We start from the raw sequence: 18,926 nt of genomic DNA, 5'->3' as shown, positions 1-18,926 counted from the left end.
CAAACTGTAACGGACCGCCTGACAGCACCTCTATCAGTCCCCTGGTAGAGCCTCCCCAGAGTGCGGAGTCTAAGCACCAGAGCACTTGTTCACCAGGGCCCCTGATGGTGGGGATGGACTTGGAGCGCTCCGGTACCAGGTCGCAACTACCAGGTATCTCCAACAGGGGTAGAGGAGTCTGACAGGGGCTCCAGAGAGCTAGGAGTCTGATGTAAGGGAGCCTAGTGATCCCTGCGGGATGGGTGGATGGATGAGCTAAATCAGAGTCATGCAGGCCGGGTCGGCAACTGGCGGATCGGTAAGGTACAAAACGGTAGGCAAAGGATAGTCGGATCACACGCAGGGTCAATACCAGGAGGTCAGATCTAAACAGGAACATCCGGGAGCAGAGTCAGGCAAGCCAAGGGGTCAGGACGGGAGAAGGCAACAAGGTCAAAACAATCCAGATCAGAAGTACTCACACACAGGTAACAGGATACAAAGACCATTCGGCAACAAGTGTCTGTGCAGGGCTAGCTTAAATAGGCCGCCCTGCACCTGACAGGCGTAGCCTGGGTCCTAGTGCCTGCCTAGTACTGTCCAGATGACGGGTACGCCTGGGTCCTAGTGCCCTGCCACCTATACGTCTCGGCAGACACCTACGCATGTGTAGACCCATGCGTCGTGATGGTTCCTGACACAAACACTGGTACTATTTCATCGCCTGCCACAACATTACAATCATTCTGGCTTGCACTGCTTTTAGTCCCAAAGAGGGGCAGTAGGGTGACTGCGGGGGTGGAGGGGATTTTCCGCTTTACCCTCACTACTGGACGAACTATGAAGTCCCACATGGGATCTATAGCTAAATTGTCAATTTCCAGGTGTAAGAGTGCTGAGGTAATCCTTCAAGTCAAACTTACCGAAGGATGTCAGCGCTCCTTATCTCCAACAGTTCCCCTCCGAAGATACAAAGTTCCTCCTCTGAGATTGTATTGCTGTGGCTATGTTAGTGATTTTTATAGCATAAATATAAGTAGATGTTAGGATTCCCCTATTCATAAGCTAATTAACTTGTTGGACTGGTTCATGAGCTCCGGACTGGAAGTGATTTATGATCAGCATGAAGCTGATCTCTGGAATATTAGGAAGCCAGGATATCACCTTTTTATACCATGATGGGAGTATCCTTGTGGCCTTCTTCTTCTGCTGGGGATGTCATTGAGTGTTACTATGTAACTTGTTAGATCTCAGAAAAGTTACTTTTTATCCTTTTGTAGGAGAATTGTCGGGAGCAGTTACATTCTGCCTTGTATGTAAAGCTATTTTACTTGATGTGGTATCGAGGGGGCAGGGGCGGACTGACAACTCATGGGGCCCCCGGGCAATAGGGGATCATGGGGCCCCTGTGTCCTTGCCCAAACTCAAAAAAGGCTATGAAAAAGGTACCATGGGCATCTCATGGGGCCCACTACTGACCCCGGGCCCTCGGGCAGTGCCCGAGTTTCCAAATGGTCAGTCCACCCCTGCGAGGGGGTCCCATTATAATTATTTAATCTTCCACGTCAGCTAGAATTATTTTCTGGGGAAGACTATTCAATGTATTGATGGCACCTGAGAGACATAGCATCACGACCAAGGAGATGTTGCTGCTGAAAACCTTTTAGAATAAAGCCAGATGTCACTGCTTTCTGGCAACCACTAACAAAGCAAGCAGTTCAGTTACAGTGAGTGACAGAGTGAAAACCTTTATCCAGCAGGAAGTGGCATCTGTATTTTTTCAATCATCAAGATGTTCCAGAAGGGTTTCGTATTCCTTCAGGTAAAGTTGAAATGAATGCCTTTCCAGTAACCCAAACCCAGGTAGACAACTGTAGCACCCTCCTAGATAGCTAGGGGGAGCTAGATAGTTTTTTTTCAGCTAGAAAGGCTGAAAAGCAGCCTGGGCTGAGCTAGAATGGGTCATTTCAGCTCAGGAATGGGAGGCACTGCAGGTCAGTTCCTTAACATCTCCCCCTGCTCTAGAGATCTTGGAGAAGATTCTAGAAGCAGTGGGCAGGGGTGAGGAGGAGCTGACCTGCACAGTTAGAACACCTAAGTCAATCCCCAAGCAGGAGGCTTGGCATGGGGCCAGGGCAGCCTTTAAATATAATGGAGACTGCTCAGCAGCATGAGAGTTCGGTTGGAAAATGGAGTGAGAGGCTGGAGAGCAGGAGCCTGGGAGGAGGCCTAGATGGGAAGGGGCTCACCTACAGGCAGATGAGCCTGAAAGGAGGAAAGCTCAGGACCTCATCAGCCCCCAGAGCGAGGACCATCTATGTAGCAGGGAAGGAGTGGCTCAGTGGAAGGCCTGAGAGTAGCCGTCAGCCCACCAGCTCATAGACAGAGGATTGAGTGAGAAGGCCTGCACCCCCTGGGCCAGAAAGGGGAAGAAGCAGCCAAGCAGAAGGCCTGAGAGCAGCCAACAACCCACCAGTTCATAGGCAGAGGATTGAGTGAGAAGACCTGCACCCCCAGGGCCAGAAAGGGGAAGAAGCAGCCAAGCAGAAGGCCTGAGAGCAGCTACCAACCCACCAGTTTATAGACAGAGGATTGAGTGAGAAGACCTGTACCCCCTGGGCCAGAAAGAGGAAGAAGTAGCCCAGCAGAAGGCCTGAGAGCAGTCACCAACCCACCAGTTTATAGACAGAGGATTGAGTGAGAAGACCTGCCCCCCTGGGCCAGAAAGAGGAAGAAGTGGCCCAGCAGAAGGCCTGAGAGCAGTCACCAACCCACCAGTTTATAGACAGAGGATTGAGTGAGAAGACCTGCACCCCCTGGGCCAGAAAGAGGAAGAAGTGGCCCAGCAGAAGGCCTGAGAGCAGCCACCAACCCACCAGTTTATAGACAGAGGATTGAGTGAGAAGACCTGCACCCCCTGGGCCAGAAAGAGGAAGAAGTGGCCCAGCAGAAGTCCTGAGAGCAGTCACCAACCCACCAGTTTATAGACAGAGGATTGAGTGAGAAAACCTGCTCCCCCTGGGCCAGAAAGGGGAAGAAGCACTGTGGATTAGCTTGCTACCCGGGACTGTCTTATATTTAAAGTGACAGGCACTGGATCCCTTGCCCATGGATTCCTTCAGAAAGCTGGATAGAAGAAAATGATCTGGGGTCTGGGATGCTGGAGAGCTCTCCAAGAAGAGAATTTTGCTGTTCGAGGGGCACAGTAATAGGAAGTTTGTCCTCCCTTGGGCATCCTATACACCCCTTACCCCATCCAAGTCCAATTCCCTAATGAAATCCAAAACACCAAGCTCAAGAACTGGTTACTGTCTCCTGGATGCAGGCCCATGTGGGAAATGCATGTTGCCTGGCTGTGCAGGACTAAAGGGGGACCCAAATCTCTAGCGACTCCTAAGGGGGCTTGTCCTACACAACATTCTAACACTTCATAAATTAAGGAGTTGTGTTATTTTCCTTAATCAGCTCTTTAGGAAGGCCTGCTCCCTAACGATCGCCCTGCGAAGGTCAGCGCAATGTCACGGTTCTAGTAATTATTGGGGAATTCGTTGACAATTGTTTTTTATTTTGTTTTATCTGGCAGCGCCGGCTCTGGATTACATTAGAATGCATGGTTCTGTCCCCAGAATAACAAATACCACCATTAGGAAGACGTCCCTAATCTGTCTATTCACCGGGAGAGGAATGAAGCTGTCACCACCGCAAAACCACTTTTTCTATATGTGCCGGTGATAGACGGAGGCTGGGAGAGAACCTGAGCCGCTATTTGGCAAATGTGGCAATTATTGGAGGAAAATAATAAACCGGCTACAGGAGGAGAATATGGAGAATGTTTTGTTTTGTAGATTAGAGACCGGCAAATGTCACAGCCTAATTATTTTACCCAAAAGACATCTACACGGACCAGAAAATAATGAAGAACGCTTAAAGTGGACCTGTCATGAAGCTTTTAGGTCATTCCCAGCAGAAATGTAGCCTTAGAAAAGCAGAGAGCCAAAGTGTAGTCATCACTTCCATCCACTGGTGCTAAAGTCCCGCAATCCATTCATTGGGGGACAATATTAATCATTTATTATTGCTTTCATCTCTACCTTCTTTTTGTTACATTTTATTTATTTCATGTTTAAAAAATAATCCAATCAGAAATGGCCTGGTAAAGTTTTGGTCTCATTCCATAATTGCATCGTTCGCCCAGTAGGAAAACATACATCAGATTAATGGTGAAGAAATGATTGGCCATGGCCGAGGATTAGCACCATTAATTGTTTGCAGGGGAAGGCACATCAATATTCTTACTCTGAGATTTGAGAGGAAGGAGGGCCGGAGCCTGTGCACTGTGTACAAGAACTCCGGAATGAGATGAACTGCAGGAGATTGGGAATGAGATGAACTACAGGAGGAGATCAGGAATGAGATGAACTACAGGAGATCAGGAATGGAATGAACTAGAGGAGATCAGGAATGAGACAAACTACAGGAGATGAGGAATGAGACGAACTACAGGAGATCAGGAATGGAATGAACTAGAGGAGATCAGGAATGAGACGAACTACAGGAGATCAGGAATGAGACGAACTACAGGAGATCAGGAATGGAATGAACTGTAGAAGACCAGGGATGAGATGAACTACAGGAGATCAGGAATGGTATTATCTACAGGAGATCAGGAATGGTATTATCTACAGGAGATCAGGAATGGGATGAACTACAGGAGATCAGGAATGGGATGAACTACAGGAGATCAGGAGTGGGGTGAACTACAGGAGATCAGGAATGGGATGAACTACAGGAGATCAGGAAAGGGATGAACTACAGGAGATCAGGAGTGGGATGAACTACAGGAGATCAGGAATGGGATGAACTACAGGAGATCAGGAGTGGGATGAACTACAGGAGATCAGGAATGGGATGAACTACAGGAGATCAGGAGTGGGATGAACTACAGGAGATCAGGAGTGGGATGAACTACAGGAGATCAGGAATGGGATGAACTACAGGAGATCAGGAATTGGATTGACTGCAGGAAAAAAAGGAATGGGATGAACTACAGGAGAAAAGGAATGGGATGAACTACAGGAGATCAGGAATGGGATGAACTACAGGAGATCAGGAATGGGATGAACTACAGGAGATCAGGAATGGGATTGACTGCAGGAAATCAGGAATGGGATGAACTACAGGAGATCAGGAATGGGATGAACTACAAGAGATCAGGAATGTGATGAACTACAGGAGATCAGGAATGGGATGAACTACAGGAGATCAGGAATGGGATGAACTACAGGAGATCAGGAATGGGATGAACTACAGGAGATCAGGAATGGGATGAACTACAGGAGATCAGGAATGGGATGAACTACAGGAGATCAGGAATGGGATGAACTACAGGAGATCAGGAATGGGATGAACTACAGGAGATCAGGAATGGGATGAACTACAGGAGATCAGGAATGGGATGAACTAGAGGAGATCAGGAATGTTCTGTAATGTTGAGGACGCTTTGTAACTATGTAAACCACTTCTTCAGGAAGATCCTGGAACATTTATATCCACACATGGAGCACCAACACCTTCATCCAATCACCATGGAATGTGTCAAGTGGATGTTAATTGTCCAAGAACAGGGTCGGAGGTGTAGCATTTGTTGACCACGGGTGGGGCCTTCACCATCACCTGTCTTCCACATACAATGCTGTTTTAACATCTCTTCCCCGGTGATCTGACAACAGTTCATATCTTCAGTCATGTAATGTGAAGGATTAAACCCAGTGCAGACTCCGGGACACCAAGGACAGGACTGTGTAACTAGAACAGGGTTTCCACGACTCTCACACTTCCATTCCTCTTCTTGGCCAATCAACATCTGCCTGGACACATCTCATGGTGATTGGATGAAGGTGTAGGTGGTCCCTTTGTGGATATAAATGTTGGGGTGTCTTCCTGGCACTCATTACAACTGAGGAAATGGCTTGGAGAAGCTCTGACATCTCACCTACATCCACCAACTTTGTTCAAGGACACAAGGGGTTCCTGCAGATAATAATTGTCCATCCTGTTTTTGGGCAATCAGCATCTACACCTTCCAAGGTGATTGGATGAAGGTGTTGGTGTTACCTGTGTCAACATAAATGTTGGGTGTAACAAGAAACTTCAGAGCCCCAGTGCAAAAAACCATGAAGAGTCCCCTAAGCTGAGCCTGAGGCCCTTTAGTCCCATCTCAGAAACATTTATTATGATCCCACAGCGGGACCCTTTCACATGTTCTGCAGCAGGCCCCCTTCCTGCCCTTACATTAGAATCCCCCCTTTCATCAGAGTGTGCAGCATTCCCAGAGCCCGTTTTACATCAGAGTTCCACTTTGCAGTACATCAGGGTCCGCAGGGTTTGCATTGCAGTGCAAGGGGGAACTCTGTGGACCGTGATGTAAAGGACAATCTGCAGATCCTGATGTAAAGGGGAGTCTGCAGATCCTGATGTAAAGGGGAATCTGCGGATCCTAATATAAAGAGGAATCTGCGGACCCTGATGTAAAGAGGAATCTGCGGACCCTGATGTAAAGGGGAATCTGCAGACCGTGATGCAAGGGGGAACTCTGCGGACCCAGATGTAAAGGGGAATCTGCAGACCGTGATGTAAGGGGGGGAACTCTGCGAACCCTGATGTAAAGGGGAACATGAGGACCCTGATGTAAAGGGGAATCTGTGGACCCTGATGTAAGGGGGAAATCTGCAGACCCTGACATAAAGGGACCGTGATGTAAAAGGGAATCTGCAGATACTGATGTAAAGAAGACTCTGCAGACCCTGATGTAAAAGGGAACTCTGCGGACCCTGATGTAAGGGGGGGAACTCTATGGACCCTGATGTAAATGATAAATGAGAATCTGTGGACCGTGATGTAAGGGGGGAAACTGAATGCTGATTGAAGTGCACAAGGGCCCACAGGAGCTGGGAGACTGAATGCTGGTTGGACTACACAGGGGGTCACAGGAGCTGGGAGACTGAATGCTGATTGGACTACACAGGGGGTCACAGGAGCTGGGAGATGGAATGCTGTCTGGAGTGCACAAGGGGCCACAAGTGCTAGGAGACTGGATGCTGGTTGGACTACACAGGGGGTCACAGGAGCTACAAGACTGGATGTTTGTTGGACTACACATAGGGCCACAGTAGCTGGGACTCTGAATGCTGGTTGGAGTGCACAGGGGCCCATAGGAGCTGGGAGATGGAATGCTGGCTGGAGTGCACAAGGGCCCACAAGTGCTAGGAGACTGGATGCTGGTTGGACTACACAGGGGATCACAGGAGCTACGAGACTGGATGTTTGTTGGACTACACATAGGGCCACAGCAGCTGGGACTCTGAATGCTGGTTGGAGTGCACAGGGGCCCACAGGTGCTGGGAGACTGGTAGCTGACTGAAGTGCACAGGGGCCACAGGAGCTGGGAGACTGATTGCTGATTGAAGTGCACAAGGGCCCACAGGAGCTGGGAGACTGGATGTTTGTTGGACTACGCATAGGGCCACAGCAGCTGTGACCCTGAATGCTAGTTGGAATGTACATGGGCCCACAGGTGCTGGGAGACTGGAAGCTGATTGAAGTGCACAGGGGCCACAGGAGCTGGGAGACTGAATGCTGGTTGGAGTGCACAGGGGCCCACAGGTTATGGTAGACTGAATGCTGGCTGAACTACACAGGGGCCCTCAGGAGCTACGAGATTGGATGCTGGTTGGAGTACACAGAGGGTCACAGGAGCTTTGAGATGGAATGCTGGCTGGAGTGCACAAAGGCCCACAGGTTCTGGGAGACTGGATGCTGGTTGGACAACACAGGGAGCTGTGAGACCTTTACCGCATCTGAACCACATCTATGTCAGGGCTCTGTCCACAGCAGAGGTACTCGGAGACCTGGCATTCCTGTCGGTACCTTGCATGGTCGCAGAAATACACACTGGTGAACACGCATGTGCACTGGCACACGGTTACACCCATCACTCTCTCAAATTGCTGGTTGATCTCTGGCTCCCCAGTAGTACCTTTGTCCCGTGTTCTCCTGCTACTGTGATCTGCTGTTACCGAGTCGGCTTGTTCCTGGACTTTCTCTGCCTGTTTCCTGAGCTGACCTCGGCTTGGCCAACGGATATTCTCACCTACTCTCCTGACCTGACCTCGGCTTGGCCAACGAATATTCTCACCTGCTCTCCAGACCTGACCTCGGCTTGGCCAACGGATATTCTCACCTGCTTTCCTGACCTGACCTCGGCTTGGCCAACGGATATTCTCACCTACTCTCCTGACCTGACCTCGGCTTGGCCAACGAATATTCTCACCTACTCTCCTGACCTGACCTCGGCTTGGCCAACAGATATTCTCACTTGCTTTCCTGACCTGAACTTGGCTTGGCCAACGGATATTCTCACATACTCTCCTGACCTGACCTCGGCTTGGCCAACGGATATTCTCACCTACTCTCCTGACCTGACCTCGGCTTGGCCAACGGATATTCTCACCTACTCTCCTGACCTGACCTCGGCTTGGCCAACGGATATTCTCACCTGCTCTCCTGACCTGACCTCGGCTTTGTCAACGGATATTCTCACCTACTCTCTTGACCTGACCTCGACTTGGCCAACACATATTCTCACCTGCTCTCCTGATCTGACCTCGGCTTGGCCAAAACATATTCTCACCTACTCTCTTGACCTGACCTCGGCTTGGCTAACGGATATCCTCACCCATTCTCCTGATTGGCCTCGGCTTGGCCAACGGATAATCCTCACCTACTCTCCTGACCTCGGCTTGGCCAATGGACATCCTCACCTGCTCTCCTGACCTGACTTCGGCTTGGCCAACGGATAATCCTCACCTACTCTCCTGACCTGACCTTGGCTTGGCCAACGGATATCCTCACCTGCTCTCCTGATCTGACTTCGGCTTGGCCGACTGATATTCTCACCTGCTCTCCTGACCTGTCCTCAGCTTGGCCAATGGATAATCCTTACCTGCTCTCCTGACCTGACCTCGGCTTGGCCAACGGATAATCCTCACCTACTCTCCTGACCTCGGCTTGGCCAATGGACATCCTCACCTGCTCTCCTGACCTGACTTCGGCTTGGCCAACGGATAATCCTCACCTACTCTCCTGACCTGACCTTGGCTTGGCCAACGGATATCCTCACCTGCTCTCCTGATCTGACTTCGGCTTGGCCGACTGATATTCTCACCTGCTCTCCTGACCTGTCCTCAGCTTGGCCAATGGATAATCCTTACCTGCTCTCCTGACCTGACCTCGGCTTGGCCAACGGATAATCCTCACCTACTCTCCTGACCTCGGCTTGGCCAATGGACATCCTCACCTGCTCTCCTGACCTGACTTCGGCTTGGCCAACGGATAATCCTCACCTACTCTCCTGACCTGACCTTGGCTTGGCCAACGGATATCCTCACCTGCTCTCCTGATCTGACTTCGGCTTGGCCGACTGATATTCTCACCTGCTCTCCTGACCTGTCCTCAGCTTGGCCAATGGATAATCCTTACCTGCTCTCCTGACCTGACCTTGGCTTAGCCAACGGATAATCCTCACCTGCAATCCTGACCTTACCTCGGCTTGGCCAACGGATATACTCACCTGCTCTCCTGACCTGACCTTGGCTTGGCCAACAGATAATCCTCACCTGCTCTCCTGACCTGACCTCGGCTTGGCCAACGGATATCCTCACCTGCTCTCCTGACCTGACCTTGGCTTGGCCACCGGATATCCTCACCTGCTCTCCTGACCTGACCTCGGCTTGGCCAACGGATATCCTCACCTGCTCTCCTGTGTATGACCCCGGCTATCCATCTGACTACGTCTGCTCTAATCTCCACCCGGCACCTGACCCTGGCTCTGAACCGACTACTCTTCTGTCCTCTGCTACTCTGAAGGTCTGCTACCTCTCACGGGCGCCACCTGTCTGCAGACACCATTCCAGTGAATCAGCTGTGCTCCTGGATGTACCTCTGACAAGCATCCTCAGTCAGGTCATCTCTACAAGCCCTCCTGCAGGCGACCCGCCTGATTCCTTCTGTCCCATCTCCGGGGGAGTCTGGAACTCAGCCGCAAGGGAAGTCCATCGACTCACAGCACCAAATACGTGATAATCTGCCCCTACACCTGTGCCGGGTCTATACCGTTCCTATACTGCATGCAGGCTACATGGGACTGTCAGTAAGTGCAAAGACGCTATTAAAGGGCCCCAACGATAGCCGGCAGAAGAACATCTCAAAGGACTGTCCCTCCTGCAATAATTATTACCCCCCTTGTTCCCCCGCCCCATCTTCCGCCGTTCTTCTTTTCCTTTTGGACAGTGCGCACCCAGTCAGTCTAGGACTACAATGGCGGCCATCAATGCGCTCTGGCAGTATAGTTCCAGCTGCTCGGCGCTGCGTTTGAGGTGGTCTCCCTACCAGACATGTGCAAAAGGAAAATAATTGTTTTGTTTCATTCGATTAGTTACATTTGTTTAATTCATTTTCCAGCAACATTTTCACAGTGCCTTTGCTGATCACTACTCACGTCACCACAGCTCAGCTCACAATTTTTTGTAAAATATTTTATTTCTAATCTATTCTATTCTTCTCTATTTTTTTATATTCTGTTCTAGTTTATTCTGTTCATATTCATTCTATTCAAATTTAACATATTTTTTTTGTAATAACAATTTTTATTGATTTTCAAAAATATACAAACAGTATGTTTAAGAAAAAAAAAAAGGATAAGAAAAGAAAACAAGCAAAATAGAAAGTTACATCGATGGCAAAACTGCGTAAAGGACAGGACCAACAAAAACATAAAATAACAGTGTGAAGGTTATCAGGACCTTACATTTTGGGCTGGCATAGAGGAAATGAAGGTATCCCATGGGAGCCAAATCATCTCAAACACAGCAAACGAACAATTATGTAGTGCAGTCAAGTATTCCATCTGTCTAACATCAGCAATAAGTTTGTACAGAATCGCCATTGAAGGAGGGGTAGAAGACAACCAACACATAGGAATGCTTCTCCTAGCCGCGGTCAGAACATGTACAGCAAGTTTTCCGGATGGTTTAGGTAAACCCGGAAATGGTAGACCTAGCAAAAAATGTAGTGGATCAAGTGGGAGAGAGGTACGCATTAGTGATTGTAACAGGGAGAGAACATCTTTCCAGAAAGGAGTAATGGAGCTGCATGTCCAAAAGATATGGTAGAGAGAACCCTGGTCTCCACCACAGCGCCAGCAGGCAGGAGAAGCATTCGGATTATAAGCATGAAGAACTTCAGGTGTTTTGTACCATAACATCATGAGCTTGTAAATATTTTCCTTAAAAACCACACAAACAGAAGATCTAGATGCATTTTCCCAAATTTTCTTCCACGTTAATAGATCAATATCACATTGTACGAATTGAGACCACCTACGCATGTAAAGGTGAGTGGCATTGGACAAGGAGGGGGCATCTAGAAGTAGTTTATATGTGTTAGAAATAATACCCCTTTGGTGGGGACCCTGCATACATAAACGTTCAAAGGAAGTAGGCTTCCCCAGGGTTAATGAGGGTGATAAGGTAGAAAAGAAGTGGCGTATTTGAAGGTAAATATATAGGTGTTGAGAAGGTAGAAGAGATTTTTTCTGGAGATCTGGGAATGAGTGTAACTTACGAGTCACAGGGTGTACCAAGTGACGCAATTGAAAAAGGTTAGCTGCTACCCAAAGAGACATCCGGGACATGGCCATATTGTCTGGAAGATTAGGGTTATAGAGGATATTTGTCAGTGGGGAGCAATCAGAGGCCAGTGTAAATTTAGCCTTACATTTCCGCCAAACAGCCAGAGAAAAGTGCATGGGACCAAGGAATAGGTGGCGAAAAGAAGAGACATCCACTGTTGAGGTCGACCAAAGGAGGGAGCATGGATGAGCCGGAGACAATTGTAAAGATTCAATCTCAGCCCACGTGTTGGGAGGATAGTGAGTAGACCATGACATGAGAAAACGAAGATGAGTTGCATAGTAGTATGTTATTATATCCGGTACCCCCAAGCCCCCCCTAGAACGCGGAGAAAGCAAAACAGAACGTGCAATCCTGTGCCGCTTGTTGTGCCAAATAAAATGCAGGAAAGATTTCTGGAGGGAGTGAAGTTTGGACATAGGAACGGGAACAGGGAGAGTCGCAAACAGGTATAACAGTTTGGGTAACACGGTCATTTTTAGTACATTAATGCGTCAGAGAAAAGAAATGGGTAGGGCATCCCAGTGTTTCAGAGAACGAGAAATTGCTATAAATAATGGGGGGAAATTGGCCTCGTATATGGATTGGTAAGAGGAAGTCAGATTAGTACCTAAATATTTTAAAGAGTGGGTGCACCACCGGTAGGGAAAGGCTTCCTGAAGCGAGGATAAAACGCCAGAAGGGACATGTATCGGAAGTGCCTCAGTTTTAGACATGTTAACTTTGTAGCCAGATATGGCCCCAAATTGTTTCAAGGTCTTATGCAAAATCGGTAGGGAGGTATGAGGACTCGCAAGCGTGAGGAGGATGTCATCAGCAAACAGCGATAATTTGTATTCATGGTTATGGGATCGTATCCCGCGAATATCCGGATTTGACCTTATGGCGATGGCTAATGGTTCCAGACAAAGAATGAACAGTAAAGGAGAGAGTGGGCAACCCTGACGTGTACCATTTGACATCTGAAAGGGGAGTGAAAAAAAAGAGGCTAATCTGACCTGCGAAAAGGGGGAAGAATAAAGGGCCTTCAAGGCTGCTACAAATGGACCCCTGAAACCATATCTTTCCAAGACCATGAACATGTAAGGCCAACTTAAACGGTCAAAAGCTTTTTGAGCATCTAAACTTAATAATATAGCAGGGGTGGAGGATCGGTTAATCAAGTCAACCAGATCAATGGATCGCCTGGTGTTATCTGCAGCGTGTCTGGCAGGTACAAAGCCCACTTGGTCCCTGTGTATGAGTTTGGAAATAATTCCAGACAGTCGGTTGGCCAAGATTTTAGTGAAAATCTTGTAATCGGAGTTAAGTAGGGCAATGGGGCGGTAGTTGTCTACTATAGAGTGATCTTTATCGGGTTTGGGGATAACCGAGATATATGCTCGGGAGAATTCAGTCTGGGGTGTGACCCCCTTGAAAAGATCTCGATAAAAGGAGAGGAGATGAGGAGCCAGGATACCAATAAAAGATTTATAGTAGGAGTAGGGCAATCCGTCCGGTCCTGGGGCTTTACGAGAGGGAAGATGTTTAATTGTGTCAAACAATTCCTCTGGCGTAATATCAGCGTTAAGGGTGGCAATGTCTGAGGGTGAAAGACTCGGAAGTGACAGGGGGTCAAAAAAATTATCAAAAGATAACTGTGTGAGGGGCGGGTGAAGGTCTGGGGTCAAACAGTTATAAAGATTCTTATAGTATGAGCCAAAAAGGGATGCCATGACCTGAGGATCATAGGTAGGGCTTCCATTTGATTGGATTAAAAGATCAGGCATCGTGGAAGGAGACTGAGCTTTGAGTCGATTGACTAACATACGATGAGGTTTGTTGGAAAATTCGTAAAATTTTTGCTTAACCCATAAGAGGGATTGCGCAGACTTACTAGAGTCAAGAGTTTTAATGCGGTCACGTAGAGATGTTACCTTCCGGAGCCCAGAAATGGACGGCTTGGCCAACAACTGTCGTTCTGCCAAAGATAGTTGATGGATAAGAGAAGCCCTAGCACTCGCTGAAGATTTTTTTAAACGAGAACCCATAGAAATACAGAGTCCTCGAAATACCGCCTTATGAGCCTCCCATAGGGTTGAGGAAGAAGCTACGGAGCCAACATTGTGGGTGAAATAGGTATCAAGTCCCCGTGACAGTTCATCCCTAAGATGTTCTGTAGAAAGAAGGGTCTCATTAAGGCGCCAATGACATGGTTTGGGTATAATAGGAGGGAAAAAAAGGTTTAAAGTCAGAGAGGCATGGTCAGACCAGGTAATGGGGTTGATTTCAGAGGCGACCAGGAGTGGAAGAAGTGGGGCAGAGATAAAAAAATGATCTAGGTGGGAAAAACTACGGTGAGGGGTGGAGTAGAAAGTAAATTGTTTATGGAGGGGGTGTTTAATCCACCAGGCATCAAAGAGACGATGCTCCCTTATCAGTCTACGGAAAGATTTTGAAGAGGAGCATTGCCGCTTCGGGGGTGTGGACTCGAAAAGAACTTTCCTGTCTTTATGGGGGGAAAAAACCAAGTTGAAATCGCCCCCAACAATCACATGCGAAATGGGAAAGGAATCTAAGTTGGCGAGTGTTTGTGAAAGAAATTGCAATTGACCCGAATTTGGGGCGTATAGATTCAACAAAACAAGGGGAGTGTCACCAAGCATACATTCCAAAATAATAAAGCGACCCTGTTGGTCAACCTTGGAGGAAACAACCCGAAGGGAGCAGTGAGACCTAATCAAAATTGCCACCCCAGCCTTTCCGGAAGGATCAAAGGCCGAATAGGCTTGAGAAAAAAATCTCGAGGCAAAACGGAAGGAGCCAGTTGATTTGAAATGGGTCTCCTGGACAAAAATAATGTCTGCTCCTGAGGATCGAAATTCCCGCAAAGCCATCCAACGTTTTTGAATGGAATTGAGACCCTTGACATTATATGACAAAAACCTCAAAGCCATTATAAAATAATAATAAATTAAGCACATGTATTAGCATGAGAAATGCATAATATACCATCGATGTAAAAAAATGGAGAACAAAAAACATTAAACTAACACAAGAAAGAACAAACACAGTAGTTGACATAAGTATCCGCATGGATATAAACTTGGGAGCAACAATTTGGCCCAAGTCGTCTAGGCCTATGGCTAGACAAAATCGGGAGCAACACGACAACCAAGACATCAGGGAGATCGCCAAACCCGGCCAGAAAAAACAAAAGTGAAAAAAAAAACAAAACACCCAACAATGGTTCGGCCGGCCAGAAATGAAAAACCTGTGGAAAAAAACATGTATAAACCAGGAGGGAAGGATCGGCATCGAAGTCACTTCGGAGAAGCACCCCAGGGAATCAACAGACAGGCGGATCAGTTGTCCGAGGATGTCGTGGACGTTGTGGGGTACGTGAGAGCCTCTTCCAGCCTCTGTGGACTGGAGTCCAGATCTTGTTGGGGGTGGCAGATGGACGGACTGGAGTGGGTGGCAGAGGGGTCATGTCATCTGACAAAGGTGGAAGTCCCAGGCGCTTAAAAAAAGAATCCGCCTCATGAAGATCACGGAGCACAACTTGAGTATTGTCCCTAGTTACGATCAGCCTGAAGGGGAACCCCCACCGATAAAGGACACGGTGTTGCTGGAGGTGTGAGGTGATCGGCTTCAGAGCTCGCCGCTTGGCCAGGGTAATCGGGGACAGATCGCAGAAGAGTTGGAGTCTGTCACCTTTAAATTCCAGAGATGGCTTGTGGCGAACTGCTGATAATAAGGCTTCCTTGCTTTGAAAAAAATGGAAGCGAACAATGACGTCGCGAGGTCTGGTGCCTTCAACAGGTTTTGGGCCCAAGGAGCGATGAGCCCTGTCCATACGCCAATCAGCTTCTGGAACCAAGGGAGCAGTTGCGGTGAAAAAGGATAATAGGTGACGGTGTAGTTGTGCATCATCAATAGATTCGGACATACCGCGTATACGGATATTTTGGCGCCGTTCCCTGTTTTCCAAATCCTCTTGTTGGAGCTGCATTTGGGACATGGAATGTTTCAAATACGCGTTGTCCTCTTCCAGAACATGAACGTATTGCACCAAATCATTAAACTCAGTTTCCAATTTATCCGTGCGGTCACCAATCTGCGCTATTTCCCCTCTGAGATCCAACGCCAGTTTTCCAATTTCAGTGGAAATGGATGCGGTGATATTGCGTAAGAATATTTGCAATTTATCATCTAGCGCTGAAATTGTGAGAGAAGATGATGTGACAGCCTGCTGGGAAATCTGGGTGGAGGGGTGTTGATTGCCTGAGGCAGGATGAACTATTGCCCCCCCAGTTATATTCTGGGGATCAGGATCCTCCATCTGGGGCTGGAGCAGAGCAGAGGCAGTCAGAGGAGCTGTAATGCTTGAGGGTGCAGTACCCTCCGTGACCACCAGGAGTCCGGGATCGTTCCCTGGGATCCTGGACATGCCAGAGGCCGGGGATTGCGGCCTGGATAAGAACCGCCGAAGCGGTGACGGCCGCGGATCCTGTGGCTGCGGGGAGGGGGGCTTCCAGCGCCCTATCTTCCTCATAAAGGGCTCGTTCTGGTGCCGTGCCAGGTGCAGAGGGTGTATGACTCACCCGGAGCTGAAGGAAGGCAGTGGCGCGTGACGGGTGAGTCCGAGCTGGAGCGGAGCTCAGGGATTACACAGCCGCCATCGTCCCTGGTCGCGCATGCGCCCCTCAAATTTAACATTTGAGAAGGCAGTTATATACTTTCTGTTTTATTCCATTCTATTGTTTTTCTATTCTATTCTTTGATTCTCTGTTCTAATCTTTTATATTCTAATGGATTCTTTTCTATTCCTTTTGTCTTCTATTCTATTTTGTTCTTTTTCCTCTATTCTTTTCTATTCTTTGACTTTCTATTCTAATCTTTTCTGTTCTTTTCTATTCCTTATCTTCTATTTTATTTAGTTTTGTTTACTTTATTATTTTCTGCTGTATTTTGTTCTGTTCTCTTATTTTCTGTTCTGTTTTTCCTCTATTCTATTCTTTTACTTTCTATTGTAATCTTTTCTATTCTATTCTAATTGATTATTTTCTTTTCTACTCCTTATCTTCTATTCTATTTTGTTTTGTTTTACTCTATTATTTTCTGCTGTATTCTGTTCTTTTATTTTATTTTCTATTCTGTTCTTTTTCCTCTTCTTTTCTATTCTTTTACGTTCTAGTCTAATCTTTTCTATTCTAGTCTATCCTAATGGATTCTTTTCTTTTATATTCCTTATCTTCTATTTGATTTTGTTTTGTTTTACTCTATTATTTTCTACTGCATTCTGTTCTATTCTTTTATTTTTCTATTTTGTTCTTTTTCCTCTATTCTTTTCTGTTCTTTGACATTCTATTCTAATCTTTTCTATTCTATTCTAATGGATTTTTTTTCTTTTCTGTTCCTTATCTTCTATTTTATTTAGTTTTGTTTTACTTTATTATTTTTTGCTGTATTCTGTTCTGTTCTTTTATTTTCTATTCTGTTTTTTCCTCTATTCTATTCTTTTACTTTATATTGTAATCTTTTCTGTTCTAATGGATTATTTTATTTTCTATTCCTTTATCTTCTATTCTATTTTGTTCTGTTTTACTATATTATTTTCTACTGTATTCTGTTCTATTCTTTTATTTTTCTATTTTGTTCTTTTTCCTCTATTCTTTTCTGTTCTTTGACATTCTATTCTAATCTTTTCTATTCTATTCTAATGGATTTTTTTTCTTTTCTGTTCCTTATCTTCTATTTTGTTTAGTTTTGTTTTACTTTATTATTTTTTGCTGTATTCTGTTCTGTTCTTTTATTTTCTATTCTGTTTTTTCCTCTATTCTATTCTTTTACTTTATATTGTAATCTTTTCTGTTCTAATGGATTATTTTCTTTTCTATTCCTTTATCTTCTATTCTATTTTGTTCTGTTTTACTCTATTATTTTCTACTGTATTCTGTTCTATTCTTTTATTTTTCTATTTTGTTCTTTTTTTCTCTATTCTTTGACTTTCTATTCTAATCTTTTCTATGAATTCTTTTCTTTTCTATTCTTTTACGTTCTAGTCTAATCTTTTCTATTCTAGTCTATCCTAATGGATTCTTTTCTTTTATATTCCTTATCTTCTATTTCATTTTGTTCTGTTTTACTCTATTATTTTCAGCTGCATTCTGTTCTGTTCTTTTATTTTCTACTCTGTACTTTTTCCTCTATTCTTTTACTTTCTAGTCTAATCTTTTCTATTCTATTCTAATGGGTTCTTTTCTATTCCGTATCTTCTATTTTATTTCGTTTTGTTTTACTCTATTATTTTCTGCTGTATTCTGTTCTGTTCTTTTATTTTCTACTCTGTTTTTTCCTCTATTCTATTCTTTTACATTCTATTCTAATTGTTTCTATTATAATTGATTCTTTTCTATTCTATTTTGTTCTGTTTTATGCTATTATTTTCTGCTGTATTCTGTTTTGTTCTTTTATTTTATTTTCTATTCTGTTCTTTTTCCTTTATTCTTTTCTATTCTTTGACTTGCTAGTCTAATCTTTTATTCTATTCTATTCTAATGTATTTTTTTTCTTTTCTGTTCCTTATCTTCTATTCTATTTGATTTTGTTTTACTTTATTATTTTTTGCTGTATTCTGTTCTGTTCTTTTATTTTCTATTCTGTTTTTTCCTCTATTCTATTCTTTTACTTTGTATTGTAATCTTTTCTGTTCTAATGGATAATTTTCTTTTCTATTCCTTTATCTTCTATTCTATTTTGTTCTGTTTTACTCTATTATTTTCTACTGTATTCTGTTCTATTCTTTTATTTTTCTATTTTGTTCTTTTTCCTCTGTTCTTTTCTATTCTTTGACTTTCTTATCTAATCTTTTCTATGAATTCTTTTCATTTCTATTCCTTTATTGTCTATTCTATTTTGTTCTGTTTTACTCTATTATTTTCAGCTGCATTCTGTTCTGTTCTTTTATTTTCTACTCTGTACTTTTTCCTCTATTCTTTTACTTTCTAGTCTAATATTTTCTATTCTATTATATTCTATTCTAATGGGTTCTTTTCTATTCCTTATCTTCTATTTTATTTAGTTTTGTTTTACTCTATTATTTTCTGCTGTATTCTGTTCTGTTCTTTTATTTTCTACTCAGTTTTTTCCTCTATTCTATTCTTTTACTTTCTATTCTAATCGTTTCTATTCTAATTGATTCTTTTCTATTCTATT

Source organism: Staurois parvus, unplaced genomic scaffold (assembly GCF_062004578.1).
Source record: "Staurois parvus isolate SC_StPar_1 unplaced genomic scaffold, SC_StPar_1.0 ptg002178l, whole genome shotgun sequence".
Taxonomy (NCBI): Eukaryota; Metazoa; Chordata; class Amphibia; order Anura; family Ranidae; genus Staurois; species Staurois parvus.
Note: the sequence above shows the minus strand (reverse complement) of the source record.